This window comes from Lathamus discolor, chromosome 3 (assembly GCF_037157495.1).
Source record: "Lathamus discolor isolate bLatDis1 chromosome 3, bLatDis1.hap1, whole genome shotgun sequence".
NCBI classification, from domain to species: Eukaryota; Metazoa; Chordata; class Aves; order Psittaciformes; family Psittacidae; genus Lathamus; species Lathamus discolor.
In genome coordinates, this window is record NC_088886.1 from 76,583,928 (window position 1) to 76,601,117 (window position 17,190).

Genomic DNA, 17,190 nt, shown 5'->3' on the forward strand with positions numbered 1-17,190 from the left:
CAGCATGTGAGACAGCAAATCACAGACAGGACTGACTACAAGGTAATAAGCAGATAGGGTAAAAAGCAACATAAAATCAGAGTTAATCTCCTGTCTAAATACTGCTAGGTATTTGGAGGTATCTCTGGGTTGACAAGAGCTATAAAATGGCCAGCAGGTGGGGCTTGGGGCTCAGTGTGCAGGGTTTTTGCGACTGTTTTTCTGTGTGTTGGGTTTGGGTATTTTAAACAGAAAACTTTCCCGACTGACAGGCGTCAGGAAAAGCAGAGAGCTTGCTGCAAACGAAGACGTGGTCAAGTTGTACATAACTAGTAGCAAAAAGATGTGGGTGAGCTAGAAATACATTAGTTAACAAATAAGTAAGGGATTAGATCATCAGACACATTTAAGATGTTATTAATAATCCTAAATGTACAATTTAGAGCTTATTTTAATTTTTATTTCATTAATAAAATTTAATTGAGATAAAAATTCTCTTCAGGAGAAGCATCTGACTTGCAAGTAAAATAGTGTCTGCTGGAAGCTAATCTACTGAAACCACAAGCCCTATATTGAATAATATTGAACAGGTTTGTAACTGTACTGGGGGCAAGAAGTATATAATGGTCACAGTATTCAGAGTGCTCTGAGTATTTAAAAAGAGCACTGGCATTAAAGATGATTACAGGTAGAAACACATGAAAAGTCTTCTCTGTTTAACGTATTTACATAATTGTGTATAGTCGAATAAAAATCATAGAAAGGTTTGGGTTGGAAGAGACCTTAAAGATCAACTAGTTCCAACCCAATAAACAATATCAGCTTATTAATATGGCTTTTTTCAAACAGCTGATCTAAATAAATCTACAGCTTTGTAGAAATTAACACACCTTTAAATTTAATTACTAGAATCAAAAGAGTGAATAACTGAGGGGAAACCTGTAAGAAATTGCGGATAATCACATTCAGAAGAGCATAAAAACCATTCCAGTTCCTGTTTGTGCTCCCAGTATTCTATACTGCCAGATATCACTTTCTAATCCAAGTTTGGTTCATAAATTTATTGCAATGATTGCATTTCGATAGCGCTTTTATCAATAGTCTACTAGCAGGTGATGTCAAGTCACAGGTAGGTTATCACATGTTGAGCTCCTCAGGCACTTGCTCAGCCTCTGGCGCAGAGGGGGACACACAGATGTGCCCTTCTAATCTTGCTAGCACAGGCCAACACTGACATCTGGTGCCAGCAGAGCTCTTTTACACTGGGGCAAAGACTACATACAGCTCACTGAAGAGTTGCTAGTTTGACATGTAGATAAATCAGTACCACCTACTCAGCAACAAACCACATCATTTGACTATAGGGTAAAGAAAAGAACGAGTGAAAATACAAAGGATATACTGAAAGCCAGAAGAAGAAAGTAAGAGTACATTCACAGTATTGTTTCTGCAACAGACTTTTCCCAAAATGATGGTATTGGCTGAAATAGCCCGAAATAAGTTCAACTGCTGCTAAAATAGGGAGTTCACTATTTCTGTGAGAACAGCATTAGGATTATCTTTGCCAGGATGTGCACAGCTTGCACACTAGAAAAGCACAGGAGTTGTATTCTGAATACAAGTGCTCAAATGGTGGCTGGCATGAGCTTACCTCACTTGAACTGCTACAACCACTACCTGCTGCATTTTTCAGGGTGGGGAATCACCCTGTGCCAAGACTTTTGGCTACTTGCCCACAACAATCTACCCCTAGGCAATGGGGCATTTAGCCCAATCCCTATCAATAGTTGAGCACAGGTTGGGTTTGGGATACCAGTTTTGTATAGACTGTTTGAACTAATAAGGCACTAAACTTTTACACTGCACTTGGTTCTGCTAACAGCTGCGAGCTCATGTCTGTAAAAGATGCACAAACCTGCCACAACTACAAGCCAAACTCACTATTCTCTCATGCAACTAGCCAACAGAGAACTATATCCAACAGAGAACTATTTCCAAAGTATAGCTGTTCTGTGCTTCGAAACACTTTGCAACATGTTCTCATTCCCGTAAGACACTCAGCAGCCAGCAGACTGTTGTAATAATATTATTTGCAAGAACAGACTTGGAAAAAAATGTCTTTTTATTATTCATCTTTGTGCCAGTACAGACAGGATCCTAACGTACCAGATGTTTCTTATTTCTTTTTTTTCTAAACTGCACTTGGGGTTTTGGTATTTCTAGAATATGAGGGTTTCAAACAAAGAGGTTTCTGTTACCTTAAGAAATCCAATTTAACACTGCCTCAAAAATCTGAGATTATATGAGTAAAGCTTGCTTGCAAGAAACACACCGAGCTTCCATCCAAGGTGAACACTTTGGGTAACTTTTGGAACCCCACCTTCCTAAAAAACATGAAAACAGTAATAAGCTCTGCAAGTTCCATGAATGGAAAAGCATTCATTATGTGAAGTTTTGTGGTTTGGGAGGGAGAGTTGTGCTTGTGGGTTGCGTTTTCTTGCCTTTTTTGTTTTGTTTTGTTTAAACGGAGATGGTGAAAAATACTGAAATACCAGAACTATGTAGAGCCCTGTATTTTGCAGGGAAAATGCAGGAAAGTATGGAGGATTTTGAATTCATGTGCAGGGAAGGGGGTGAAATAGCATGTCGACTAATAAAACGACGTATGGTTTGTACAGTTAGTGCAAAGTGTTACAGATCAGTTTTCAGTTCGTCTTAACTAAGAACACAAGATCTTTTTTAAGTACCACAACTAATCCAGCAGATGTGCGGCTGAAGTTTTAGGTCTTCCTGCTTGAAAGAGATGCCAGGACATTTCAGTTTCCTAATTCCTAACAAGAAGCGGCTTCAGCTATAACAAAATATGAGTATAGAAGGAATACAGTTTACAGCACCTTATTTTACTGACTGCGTTTGGAATTCAGTGTTTGGCCACTACAAGAATCACGCTTGAACTATGAACGGTCTCTAAGCCCTACATTAGGAGTCTGTATTACTTTTGAAAAATAACTAACTCAAAGAATGTGGAAAACAAAATGTTACTCGCATTCTCTGGATAATAGATAATAGAAGAAATTCACTGGGGAGGGGAATTAAAGCAATTCAAGCACAGTAGCGGACAGTTGGGCAAGAAGCAATGGCAAATGAAAGTCCCCACTGCAAAAGATCACCATGCAGTTTTACATTTACATTACACGGCAGTGAAGGCTCAGTCTGTCCTCTGATTTATTTTCTGTCTCACATCCTGATTTTCATCATCAGACCAACAGCTTATTAAACGAGGATGGGTCATTTGTTTTCTCTCCTTATTAAAAGAGGATGGGTCATTTGTTTTCTCTCCTAATGACCTGCACTAAAATCAGGCAGATGCAGCTGGCTGCTTTACCACTAGTTTAACTACGGTGGTAGACTACAAAGTTGCAGTCGCATGCTCAGTGCCAAAAAAAATCACCTTTTTGAATTATGCCTTTACTAACAGCTTATTGACTTTCATATCTTTAAATCTACTACTAAGTATAAACAATGAGAAATCAACATGGGTAGCCAGATTCCCTGTGATACGATCTGCTGGCATAATGAAACAAAGCCTCCCTATGCTTTCAAAGCATTGCATGACAATGAGTAATAAACATTGAACTACAAAATCACTTTTAATATTCTTGCAGTCTAACACTTCTTTTTTTTTTTTTTCCTCCTGCCAGTATGTATGGAAATTCAGGCCCCATCATTACACAATTTTAGGTCTGGACACAGTCTCTCTGAAGGAAATAGTATCATGTATGACTGTAAGACTTCCATGTCTTATTTAAGGTCTCATTTGTGTTGCCTTCTTTTTCTCCTTTTTCCCCACCCTTCCCACACTTAGGACAAAAGGGATTCCTGGTAGGTCCTTATAAACCCAGGTCTCTGGAAAAAGACTGTAAGAAGTACGCAGGGGCTTGCATTTCCAAAACATGCTCAAGTTTTCAGGCCTGTCAGGGCCTAATACACAAATGTCTTCAGATTTCAAACCAACCAACTAGAAAAAAAGTACAGTCTCAACTACAAGAGCTAAAAATGTAATGAATACTAAGTTGATCCTCTGTGCAGCATTAGCAAACATCAGTGTCTTTGAAGATTTTCCATTCACAGAAGCTGTCCAAGCTTGCTTCTACTCCAAGCCTTTCTCATCATGGTAACTGTAACACATGCTGAACTACCATCATAAATTCCTGTTCGGTCATCTTCCGTCTTAAGTCTGCTACAATACAAAATGCTTATTTCTTACCAACAGTTTTTGCACAAAACCTTCACTTCTGTGCAACCTTTCCTATCTAGCACAGCTTGGAACCACCAAGCATCCTTCGCAGGCTGTGCTGATACCCTCTGATGCCCACCATAGAGCCACTCTCCCAGCCGGCACCCTCAACAGCTACAGCAAAGGCAGCAGGCATGGGGACAGCCCCAGGAAACCCCATGTTCAACAACATGGCTTTGTTCCCTGGGCAAAGGCACCAGGACAGAGTGAAACTTTCGCCCTTCCTATCAGTCAATGGCATGAAGGTCTTGCTAAGGCAAGGTTCAAGTTTCCACTAACATCAAACAGAACTCTTCACAGGCACTATGGAAGTAAGACAGGCATTGCTGATCACTGCAGTCTCTGCAGAGGAATGGCTGCCTTCTGAATAAGAAGTTATTAAACAAGATACGCAAGTACTGTCTAAAAAAGTTTATAGGAACCATAATAATAAGAATTAATAATTACCATAATTGGACTCTTCATTAGGGACTGTAGTGATAGTACAAGGGGTAATGGGTTCAAACTTAAATAGGGGAAGTTTAGGTTAGATATAAGGAAGAAGTTCTTTAGTGTGAGCATGGTGAGGCACTGGAATGCATTGACAAAAGATGTGAATGCTCCATCCCTGACAGTATTCAAAACCAGGTTGGATGGACGTGGTTTAGTGCGAAGTATTCCTGCCCATGGCGGGGGGGGGTTGAGACTAGAGGATCTTAAGGTTCTTTCCAACCTTTACTATTCTATGATGCTATTCTATGAATAAGCATCCTGAGACCAACTTCAGTATACTGTGCATATTTTTTAAGCACAGTTTAACCAATTTCAGTTAAACCTCAATATAAACAATAAAATTGCTGGGTTTCATATAGATTTCACTGGGATATGATTTTAGCCCGAGATGTAACACTTTAGTATTAACTGTTCCACACTTTATAATGTGTGAGAAACTGTTCCACGCATAAACGTGTGAAAAGCCACAAACAGATTTCTCTGCATTGTAGATTAGTTTTAGAAGAACTGCTCATTTCACTATAGAGGAGGTTTGCCACCTCTCAGCCTGCAAGAAGTGCTTGGAGTGCTTTTAAACCAACATTGTATGCATTTGCAGAAGCCTCAAGCCAGCTTATGACCCTGTCTGAAGTTTTTGCTCTGGGGACCCCAGAATCTGGGACCAGGCCTCCAAGTGTAACCATGGGGAACATAAAGAGCCCAACTCAAACCCAGTTACAGTTACGTTGCCTTCAGAAGTTGACTGTATGCAGAGAAATTGTTCTCTTACCTATACAATCTATATCAGCTACCTTGCTCAGTCTTATTTAATAGCTAAGTTCTCAAAATTCATTTCTAGAGCGCCACTGATGCCCTACTCAGCAGCCACATATCAACAGCCATTTTCACTTTGGATACTTACTCAGAACAGATCCTAAAAATGCAGAGGTATACACCTCCAAAACCTTCTCTCAACAGACTTATGCGTTCCCTGATGCACACTAGTTCGAGGGCAGTTTCTTGCAAGTGCATGTGAATCTACAAGAGATTACCAGGGGAAGCCAAGAGTCTGCAGCCCTTGCAGGCTTTGCATCCACGTCAGAAGCAAAGCATGCTCACTAATGTACACTTTATTTTCTTTTTTAGAAAAGCACCTTTATATTTGCAACAAAAAATGGGAGAAACGGATTTTGCTGTGAGAGAGATATATTGATTAGTAAGCTGCAGAGTGGGGCTGAAAGTCTGGAGTGTACCCATGCCTGGAAGGCTTTATTACATCCATGTGACCATAGTGACATGGAGAGAATAGCTGGGACTGTCCTAGGCTTGACTTCCTAGATGGTCAGAGAAAGTATTACTTTTCTTACCTCTTTAAAGCTGCCCTTTCTTAAAACAGATTTCTAGCATACTTCAACAAATAAGACATACAACACTGGATTTTCTGCCACTGCCATGCATGCATTCCTCTGGCTTTACTCCCTGACATTTGACACAGAAGCCTGAAAAAAGGGACAGTTTCATGTGGTATCTGATGCAGAATATAAAAATATAGTAAACAATGGATTTTTTTTCCTTTATTTGAACCATGTGTCTTCTGCTCTGTAATCTACCACAGATGGTACTTTTCTTGTTACATACATGTAGCATGCACTACTTTTAAGGAGTTATATGTGTATTTTTTATGATGGAACAATATAATACCATGAATTCAAGCAAACATCTTTAAAACCAATTTGAAATGTAGTTTATAAATTCTAGGGGAGCACAAAGCTACCCAGCACTGATGTACACATAGAACGGCTGGTAAGGACAGCAGAGTAACTATTTGACTACAGCAAGACAAGGACAGATGAGTTCAGCTGCGGATTCTTTTTAAGCATACTCAACAGTTGCAAGCGTCCAGAGAGATCGTTTCATTTCTGGTTTCCACGCTAGTTATCAAGCTGTTGATGATTTCTTCGGTTTCAATTTAGAGCTTGAAAAAAAAAAAGTGCAAAGTAAAAATCAAGCATACCATTTAACATCTGTAAAAATACTGCTATTAATGGATACCTAGGAGGGGTCAGGAGAGAAAATCTGAACACAGACAAAAGACATTCCTTTGGCCATAACAGATTTTTTTATCACATACATACATGAGGTCCTTTATACAAATTCCTGAAAAGAGTTTGAAAGAGGCTTTAGACTGAAAACTGGCCAGCCAGTTGTTAGATCTATGTGGTTCCTCTGATGCAGGATTAAACAAATTAAGGGCGTATATATATTTCAGAGAGGTACTATTTACAAGTGTGGTGTTGTTCAAAAATTGGTTTGATTAATAAACAGAAAAGAATTTTGAGAAATGGATTAAATTTATGTGGCCATCAGACAATAGAAAGCAACAAGAACCATAGAAAACCCCGCCTATTACAGCAGTAGTCACCAGTAATGTGCGTTCTGAGGGAATTTTTAGGTGTGTGTCTTTCTGTGAGGAATTTGTCACGGTTTACGCCCAGCCCCTGTAACTCAGAACCACGCAGCCCTCGCTCACTCCCCCTTTTCTTCTTCCCACAGCTCCCGGAGGGATGGGGAGGAGAATCAAAAGAATGTAACCCCTACAGGCTGAGATAAAAACAGTCCAGTAACTAAGGTATAGCCACTACTGCTACCACCAATAATAATAACAATAAGGGGAATAACAAGGGAAGAGAATACAATTGTTCAACATCCACCAACTGATACCCGGCCAAACCCCAGCAGGGATCTGGGCCTTCTGGGTAACTGCCCCCAGTTTATATAGTGGGCATGATGTGCTGTGGTATGGAATACCCCTTTGGCTAGTTTGAGTCAGGTGTCCTGTCTCTGCTTCCTCCCAGCTTCACCTCCTCCCTGGCAGAGCATAAGACTCAGAAAGTCCTTGGTCAGAGTAAACATCACTTAGCAACAACTAAAAACATCGGTGTTATCAGCGCTGTTCCCAGGCTGAAAGTCAAAAACACAGCACTGCACCACCTACTAAGAAGGAGAAAAATGGCTGCTACTGCTGAATCCAGGACAGTATCCACTCCTTATCCCATATCATTCATGTCATGCTCAGATCCCACATTTTTCAATATACTTCACCCAGTCCATTGATGTCGGGCTCCATCTCTTGTAACAGTCTTTTAAAGCAGGACAGACGGTGTGTAGTGTTGGGACTGTTGCCTGCTGATGACATCAGCGAACTTGTATGGTCACTGCTGAGCCCATCTGGTTTCATCAAAGTTCATTCTTTGTTGGGGTGATGATCGGGGGGAAGTTGGGGTCAGTCACTGGTGACCTGAAACATCTAGCTGAATTGAAAATCCAATATGCAACACAAGCACATATACATTTTGATAGTTTAAAAGAGAAAATATAATTAACACTACATACCAACCTTATAGCCTTCTATAAGAAGTGACTAGGTGGAGGGATGATGGTAGAGCGATAGATGTAGTTTTTCTCGATTTCAGTAAGGCATTTGATACTGTCTCCCACAGCATCCTCATAGATAAGCTAAAGAAGTGTGGGATTGACGATCAAGTAGTGAGGTGGATCAAGAACTGGTTGAAAGGAAGAAGGTAGAGAGTTGTGGTCAATGGCGCAGAATCTAGCTGGAGGTCTGTGACTAGTGGAGTTCCTCAGGGGTCGGTGCTGGGACCGGTGCTGTTTAATATTTTCATCAATGACCTGGATGAGGGAACTGAGTGCACCCTCAGCAAGTTCGCTGATGACACAAAACTGGGAGGAGTGGCTGACACACCAGAGGACTGTGCTGCCATTCAGCGAGACCTGGACAGGCTGGAGAGTTGGGCGGGGAGAAACTTGATGAAATTTAACAAGGGCAAGTGTAGAGTCTTGCATCTGGGGAAGAACAACCCCATGTACCAGTACAGGTTGGGGGGTGACCTGCTGGAAAGTAGCGAAGGGGAAAGGGACCTGGGGGTCCTGGTGGATAGGAGGATGACCATGAGCCAGCAATGTGCTCTTGCGGCCAAGAAGGCAAATGGCATCTTAGGGTGCATTAGAAAGGGAGTGGTTAGTAGGTCAAGAGAGGTTCTCCTCCCCCTCTACTCAGCCTTGGTGAGGCCGCATCTGGAATACTGCGTCCAGTTCTGGGCCCCTCTGTTCAAGAAGGACAGGGAATTGCTTGAAGGAGTCCAGCGCAGAGCCACAAAGATGATTAAGGGAGTGGAACATCTCCCTTATGAGGAGAGGCTGAGGGAGCTGGGTCTCTTTAGCTTGGAGAAGAGGAGACTGAGGGGTGACCTCATCAATGTTTACAAATATGTAAAGGGTAGGTGTCAGGATGATGGAGCTAGGCTTTTTTCAGTGATATCCAGTGATAGGACAAGGGGCAATGGGTGTAAACTGGAGCATAGGAAGTTCCACGTTAACATCAGGAAGAACTTCTTTACTGTAAGAGTGACAGAGCACTGGAACAGGTTGCCCAGGGGGGTTGTGGAGTCTCCTACACTGGAGATATTCAAGGCCCGCCTGGACAAGTTCCTGTGTGATGTACTGTAGGTTACCCTGCTCTTGTGGGGGGGTTGGACTAGATGATCTTTTGAGGTCCCTTCCAACCCTTGGGATTCTGTGATTCTGTGATTTTTCATGCACTCGACAATTTGATTTATTTAATTTTTTAAAATCTAAACATATCTCTGCATGTTTAACATTTTTACTTGCCAGTTCTCAGAGAAAGAATATTAATTTTGGTGCTTGCAGATAGGTGAGAAATTTGAGACTTCTCTTTATGCTCCTCAATCTGTGTAGTTGGGTAAATAGTGATCATAGTCCAATTAATGAATTACATCAGTCATTCTTCTCTCTGAATATAAAATTACTTCACTGGTCTCCTACAAACAATGGAGAGTTTCAAACATGTGGATGAACTTTGCCATCACAGGAAGTTAAAAGAAGAGTTAAGTTTTCTTTGACATTGCAGTCCATGCTGTGAAAAACAGGCAAGCTCTACTACCTTACATTACAAATAGGGAAAACTATCTCCGTTTCCCATATCTTACATACACATGTGCTTTCTCAAAAGCATACCAGAAGACTGTCACTTCAGAAGTGAACAGTGAAGATTAGAACAAAGTTTCACCACCACATCATTTTAGGCTGCCTTGAAAAGCACCTGCAGAACAAGCTGAAATATATAAATGTCTTTTAACCAAAACAACAGAAGTGATTTGTCAGTCAGGTAAACAGATCCAGCATAAAGCTCTGATATAAGCAAAATATGTCTACAAAAATTCTCTCAGAGATTATTGAGCTGCTTGTCAAATCAAAACTTAAAAGAGATTCAGCATATGGCTTGCAGATCAGATAGTTTTCACAACTTCATAGTTAGGTTTTCTGGTTTGCTTTTAAGAAACAACTTGTACTTCATGTACCACATTTATTAATGAGTATACCATCTTCCTGTTGTCAATTTCTGCAGCTTTCATTAAAATGTCAATCCTTCACATAACTAACAAAGCCTGAGGCAGGAGGGGAATTCTACAAACTTGAAAAAATCTGTAGTTATTGCAGTCATGGTAGTGACTGTTCTGGAACAAGTTAATCTTACTAAAAGATATTTCTTACTAAAACAAATTAGAGAAGAAAGTCAAGTCCACAAAAGCCGATCAGTTATTTCCATTCTTTTCACACACGTGCAAATCCTGAGTTACAACTGAGAGGGAATGCTCTAGTGCTTGAAAACTCAGGGTCTCACAAGAGTGGAGTAGAGGGGGAGAATCGACTCCCTCGACCTGCTGGTCACGCTGCTGGGGATGCAGTCCAGGACACGGTTGGTTTCTGGGCTGCAGGCGTACACTGAAGCTGGCTCATGTTGAGCTTCTCATCAACCAACACCTCCAAATCCTTCTCATTGTCCAGTGCTGTCCAGCCTGTAGTTGTGCTTGGGATTGCCTCAACCCTGGCGTGGGACCTTGCACTTGGCCTTGTTGAACTTCATGGGGTTTGCACTGGCCCACCTCTCAAGAGTGTCCAGGTTCCTCTGAATAGCATCCCTTCCCTCCAGGATGTCAAATGCACCACACAGCTTAATGTCATCAGCAAACTTGCTGAGGGTGCACTTAATCCCATAATAATATGATTCATACTTCTTCATATTTCTTCTTGGCTAAGACAAGAGCTAAGTGCTGTTAAGTACTGACTTTCTTGGACTAGCCTGTGGCAAGACTTCTCAAAACCAAACTCTTACGACATTTCAAAGCTCCATATCTTCTCCAGAGGTGGCTTCTTAGTGAAATTAATATTTCAAAAATACATTTTCTCTGTCTGAAATTCCCTACTTAGTACCAGAAACACAGGCTTTGCCAGAAGGTTTTGTCACGGAAAATCCTATTGTGAGAATGCTATGTGTGGTTTCATTGTCCAAAATGGCTGTAAGCATAACCAGATGGGAAGATCTACTAAAACCCCTATATTTTTCTTTCTCAGAAAAGCATTTATTGCCGTGGTAGTTTAACATTTAGTTAGCCAGTGATTCTGGTATTTTTTGTGAGGAAATGATCCTACAATACGCTTTTGTAAAGTGCCAGCACCAGGCATCACTGTAACTCTGAGCTCAGCTGCAGATCCACCATAAGCAAGGGTAAAATGTGTTAACACCAAGCATGCAATAAAACTACTTACTGAAGTCCTCAAATTCAGAATTACAGTCATAACATGGCAAAGAGAGATAGTGCAGAAGGTGATACATGAAGAAATATAAGCACCTCTGTAAAGCATAGCTTAGTGTTGGCATAACAGAGAAAGATTTACAGGAGGACAAACGTAAGCCAATGAAAATGGTTTCCCCATTGATTTGGATATGAACTTTAATAAATGCTTGAAATCAAGCAGTAAATAAAGTTCTTACTGATTTACAAAGCAGTGGCAGCTGCTATGCTCCATGCCTAGCCAATGCAACTCCAAGGATTATCAGTGAAGTTCAATTTCAGGGTATTTTTGTTTGACAAGAGCTTTAGATGGGTCCTGAATTACTTTTTATGGCATCAAAACCAGTTTGAACATAATCTCTGGAATATGTGATACTTTTTATCCAGTTTTATTCTCCTCCTGTATTTTTATAGCCCACATTAAGAGGAAAAACAAAATCTCAACTTCACAAAGCTATTCCAAATTTAGTCTTGCTCTGTTTCAAATCTATCTGAATGATTTGTGAAGCAACAGGGAGAAACTGTGCCTCACCACTAAGTCATTGCTACTTGAAGTAAGGTAAATGAACTCCAGTCTGAAGACAAACCCTCAGCAGACCCAAGAGGCTGGGCCAAAGAACAGAAAGGAAGAACACTCTGTAGCACCCATTAAAGAGTTTCAAAAGCTTGTTTCAGTTTAATATCTGCTGGTATGTCTCCAACCATGTATACGAAGCTGATGAAAGTTAAATCTACAGTCAATGAACACTTAAAACTGGTTCATTGTTTGGAAACAGGCTCTAAAAATCTGTATAATATCAGCAGACTTAACTAATTGTGTTTCTGAATTAAAACAAAACAAACAACTGAATAATAAGAAAATAAAAGAAAGCCTGAAACTACAGTATGTAGTTGAAGCACAAATTTAACATTTTTGCTCAAAAAGGTATCACTAGTTCTATCATAAAACGCATTTAAAGAAAAGCTAAGGATCAAAGGATTCTTCTGTTAGTGATGTATAGTGATTGTACCTGTGTTAGTGATTGTACCTGCAATTTCGCCTGCAAGATTGCTCCTGCAATTTTGCAACAAATGAATGTACTGATATTTAGGGGGCAGGGAAATTTCATAACATGCCCTATGGGTCCCACCAGCCGGAGTCGCAAATGTCAGTCACACAGTGACAAAAGCCAGCAAAGATGCCATCCAGGAAGGGTCAGACTCCTCCCGTGATGAGATTTGCTGCTGCAAGTCAGAAACCCTCCCACAGCACTCAGGAAGAGCTGTCCCGCAGCCTTTCATGGCCCTGCTCCCTGCAGCGCCTTGCTCTGCTCACAGCAAGTGCCCAGGAAGTGCGGGCACACGAATCTCACAGCTTCACTTCCCCGACAATGAGACAGAGACCAAGCTCTGGCCCACACCAGAGCAGGGAGGACAAGAACAACCCAAAAGTGCTGTAAGAACCCTTCCCACCATCACCACAAAACACTGGGAAGTGCACACATGAGCATCACAGGGCCAGCAGTGTCAGCCCCATCCCTTCCCCTTGGACACAAAATTCACCTCCCCAAGAAACACCATTGGGATGGGAAATCATTGTGGGCATGAGAAACCATGATTTAGGACAGGGAATTGTCAGCAGGGGAGGAAACCATTGCAATGGGAAGCTGTTGGTGTCCAATTGCTGCCAGGCTGCTGGAGCAGCCAGGACTGGTGGAACGTTGGGTGGAACCTGTTGAAGAGAGGCAGCTGGTGCAAGCCCAACTGGCACCCACCAATGGTCATGGCAGGTAGAGCAGCACCTCCCATTCCTCCCGGTGCTCCTGCCCTCCAGGTAACCCCCCAGCTGGCTCTGCCTGCCAGTTTCTCACCCCATCACCTCTTTCTGCTTCTCCCAAAAGAGAGGTTTCCTCTCCACCTGCCAGCGCCATTGGAAGTGTCTGGTCTGAGCTCTGGCTGTGCCACCTCCCATGATGTCCTGTGTGTTACCTTCTGTTCCGGGGCTGCCGGTGTCCTTGGAGCCTGCCCAGGACCAGCCTGTCCTCTACCAGCTGGTGCAGGGGGTGTCAGGGCCCCTCGGGACCCTGAGGCAGCTGCTGCAGCTCCCCTCTGTGGTGCCACTCACACCCGTGGCACAGCTCCCCTGCACCCACGGACAGGAGGTGGCCTCCAGCAAAGACAGAGCAGCCTTGGAGGACACCATCCCTACCGCCAGTCCCCACCAGCATACCCTGACCCCCAGAACCACTGAGAAGCCCAGAGGTGAGGCTTGGCAGGTTGAGGAGCCTGAGAGGGGGCAGCAACACTGAGTAAAGCTTGCATCACCCCACACTTGGCTTGCCTTTGGTTGCTTTCTCAGCTGCAGTGACCCCCCAAGCTGAGGTGTCCGAGCAGCGACCAGCTGCATTCGTTGAGGCCTTTACTGAGCAGCCTGCAGACACCATCTTCAGCCATTGGCTTGCCTGGTTTGACACCGCAGACAGAGATGACACCATCCTTCATGCCCCCAGCTGGGCTGCCTTCCTCCAAGAGTTCCCTGAACTCCCTGAGTATGTTGTGCAGGGTGGCGGCATGGTGGTGCTTGTGGCTAAGGGACACTGAGGACACTCGCCCTTATGTCTTCCATTTCCCCAACTGCCTCACCATCGCCAATTTCTTCACCGAGTTCATCAGTTTCTTAGAGTACGCAGTGAGTGATGACTGCCCACTGGACCAGGCAGTGCTGGTACAGCCTCCCAGCATTGATCACACCACAGTGACTGATGTTCCCAACTGTTCTGACGAGGTCCTCCACAAGCTCCCGGAACTCTCCAAGTGCACAGCAGAGGGTGGCTACCCCAAAGAACTCAAAGGTGGTGGCTGGGTTGGGAGCTATCGAGGACACAGTCCCCGATGTCCCCAAAGTCCCCATCCTAACCACCTCCCTCAAAAAGCTCCACCTCCTCTTGATGTACAGGGCAGAGTACAGCTGCACTATGGAGCTGCAGGAAGGCAATGACACCTTCTGGGATAGCCTCAACAGCCTTGCCAGCGCCATCTCCTACAGCCAAGTCCCTGACCTGCTGCAGCACTGGGTGGGGCACAGGAGAAGCAGAGGCTGCTTGGTGACACCGATGCTGAGGGATGCTGACCCCTTCTGGGGGTGGCAGACTCCCCACTGCAGGACCCACAGGGGAAGCAGGTCAGGGGGTCAGCATACCTCCCACCCTGGCCAACACCGAACAACTCTGAGACTCCTTCTGAGGAGAGCTCTCTGGAGACCTCCGTGCAAAGCTACAAGAAGTCTTCAGAGGCTGCAGGGGACGGTGCTGTGGAGAGTCCCCGGAAGGATCCTGACAGCTCCTGCAGAGAATCTGCTGCTGAGCCCCCGGTGGCAGCCAAGGGTGGTTCTGACCCACTTGCCACTGGGGAGTCCCCAGGCCAGCCCCCCAGCACCATCTACCCTGCAGAACTACACTGGTGCAGAAGGCACTGCACAGGCAGCCCAGGGTGGTTTTGAGCCACTTGCCACTGCCCCTGGGCCTTGTCTCCCACCAGGGGGTACCCAGATTAGCAGAGGTGGGCTGCAAGCAAGCCAAGTGCCCGGTGCCAGGTAGCATCAACAAGGAGCAAGAGTCCTCCCAGCAAGACTACATGCTGCAAAAGAAAAGGAAGAAGACAGAGCCTGACCAAGCATAGGCAATGCTGTGTGAGGGGCAGACTGATGGGGACAGCATGACCACGGGCAGCAGAGGGCAGCGGGCAGGAAGCAGCAAGGGGAATGCTGAGGACACCCTGCACCAACCAGCCTGCCAGAGCAGGTGGCACAGCCCAGCCACCATCTCACCAGCCCCTGTGCTCCCAAGCAAAGATGATTCCATCCCCCTGACTGAGCACTCAAAATCGCAAGCCTGAAAACAAAGAACTGAAACCATTTCAACGGTGACTGCTAAGTCCCTTTGCCACCCAGGACTGGGACTGCTCAGCTCCTGCAGCACAGACCCCTGGAAAGCACCCAGTTGATGCGAGTCTGGGCAAAACTAGACTTGTGACACCCACATCACCAGAATTCATGCTTCTATAAGCAACAGTGCTATTACAGCTGTAGCACTGCTCTCCCTTTCACGCTGCAGCAACCAACATCATTCACGTCTCTGCCCCACTGCACCCATGTGCATTAGTACCCTTATTTCAGAGTCACCCCTGCAGCTGAAATAATGCTCCACATTGTTCATCACTGTCCTGAAGAAGTGCAGAGCTGTGCCTGCTGTCATAAATAAAACCCTGGTCCAACCACTGACCTGGTGGATAGGACCTATGCACAGCCAAAGCTGTTCCCACATCTGGGCACCTTCAGGACTCTCTTTGAGGAGTAGGCTAAACTCAAGCATGTGCTGTCCCACAAAAAGATGTCTTCAGCAGCTTGGCACCAATCTACACCAGCTTGAAACCCAGCTGGTGGCTATTCATGGAAGCATCTGAGAATTTCTAAGAATTTAATATCCTTTGAACACCCCCGAAGCCAACCTGGTCCTTTTGCTGGGAACCAGCACATTGCTGCATATGCTGCAGGCCTTGCTTCAGGTTAAACAACTAAGAATGCCACCAAGAGACACTCCCCGAGGCTGGACCGTCATGAATGGCAGGGTGTGGGGGACAGCATGGACAAGCATTGAGGCCACTGGCACCTCCAGTGCTTTGGAACTTTGCCCCTTGAACAACTGTAAAATCCAGGCAAACTAGTAAAACACTTACAGACAAGGTGTGCTGTGGTCCTGGCACCATCAGAGAGGGACAAACCACCTCAACATGCTGGGGTCTGGCCCATGCCTACTGAGCCCTACTCAACACTATCCCATACCCTCAAGGGGAAGATGTCTCTATATCTGACGGCAAAGAGACAGACACAACAGCAACTCCAACCCCAGGAACAGACACTGCAGCTTCTGATGGCAATGAAACAGACACAGCAGCAACTCCAACACCAACAACAGGCACTGCAGCTATTCAACCCTAGCGACAGACACTGCACCTACCCCAATCCCAGCAACAGACACTGCAGTTACTCCAATCCTAGCGACAAACACTGCAGCAACACCAATGCCAGCAACAGATACTGCACCAAATCCAGCCCTGACAACAGGGGTTGGACTACTACTCTAACCCTGGTAGCAGGCACTGCTGCTGAAGCAAATACCGCTGTCAGTCACCCCTGTACAGAAGAAGAAATGGACACTGAAGTCACCTCATGTAGTGAAAGAGGGTGAGGCAGAGCCAGCACAGCAGAGGAAGAGGCAGAACCAGAAGTAACCTCTCAATCCCTGTCCCTGAGTGAGCTGAAGGATAGATGAAAGGATTTCACCTGCCATCCAGGCAAGCACATGATCACACAGCTGCTCCGATGCTGGGACAATGGAGCTGGTGGCCTAGACACATCATCTAGTGCATGATTCATGTGGCAGAAACTGGTATGAAGTACACCATCGTCACACAACAACTCATTGGCAGTAATGAACTACATACACATAGAGACGCCAGTGGTGAATGAATTCACTTGCCAACTCCAGCAGTATTAAGAAAAACTCTCTACCTCGCAATGATCTTACATCTCGGCTGTGGGAAAGCTGTCTGAATGATGGGAGAAACGGTTCCAGGAATTACAGCAGCAAATAGAGGAGAGATTCCACTCCCCACCTGTACACACCAACATCTCAGCTACTGACAGTAAGTGGCCTTCATCTCAAGAGGGAGGATATAGAAGGTACACTCTACAGGCTTCCCTGTGGTTTAACTTGCGAGACCATGCAGAGG

The 17,190-nt window shown here is 44.4% G+C and overlaps 1 protein-coding gene across 10 annotated transcripts in view; it reads right to left on the bottom strand.

Annotated features, from left to right (window-relative positions):
* LOC136009721 (uncharacterized) overlaps positions 1-17,190 on the bottom strand; it is a 54,889-nt gene that overhangs the window by 19,169 nt on the left and 18,530 nt on the right. For 3 of the 10 annotated variants that reach the window (XM_065669889.1, XM_065669890.1, XM_065669888.1), the window contains exons 2-4: positions 7,850-8,045; positions 6,635-6,722; positions 2,238-2,363 (exon numbers count right to left, since the gene is read on the bottom strand). The gene's annotated coding sequence lies outside the window, so the exon portion shown is untranslated. Of the gene's footprint in view, positions 1-2,237; positions 2,364-6,306; positions 6,723-7,849; positions 8,059-8,144; positions 8,486-17,190 lie in introns of those variants that run through there. The other 7 variants (XR_010610632.1, XM_065669887.1, XM_065669892.1 and 4 more) reach the window with 6 other exon arrangements.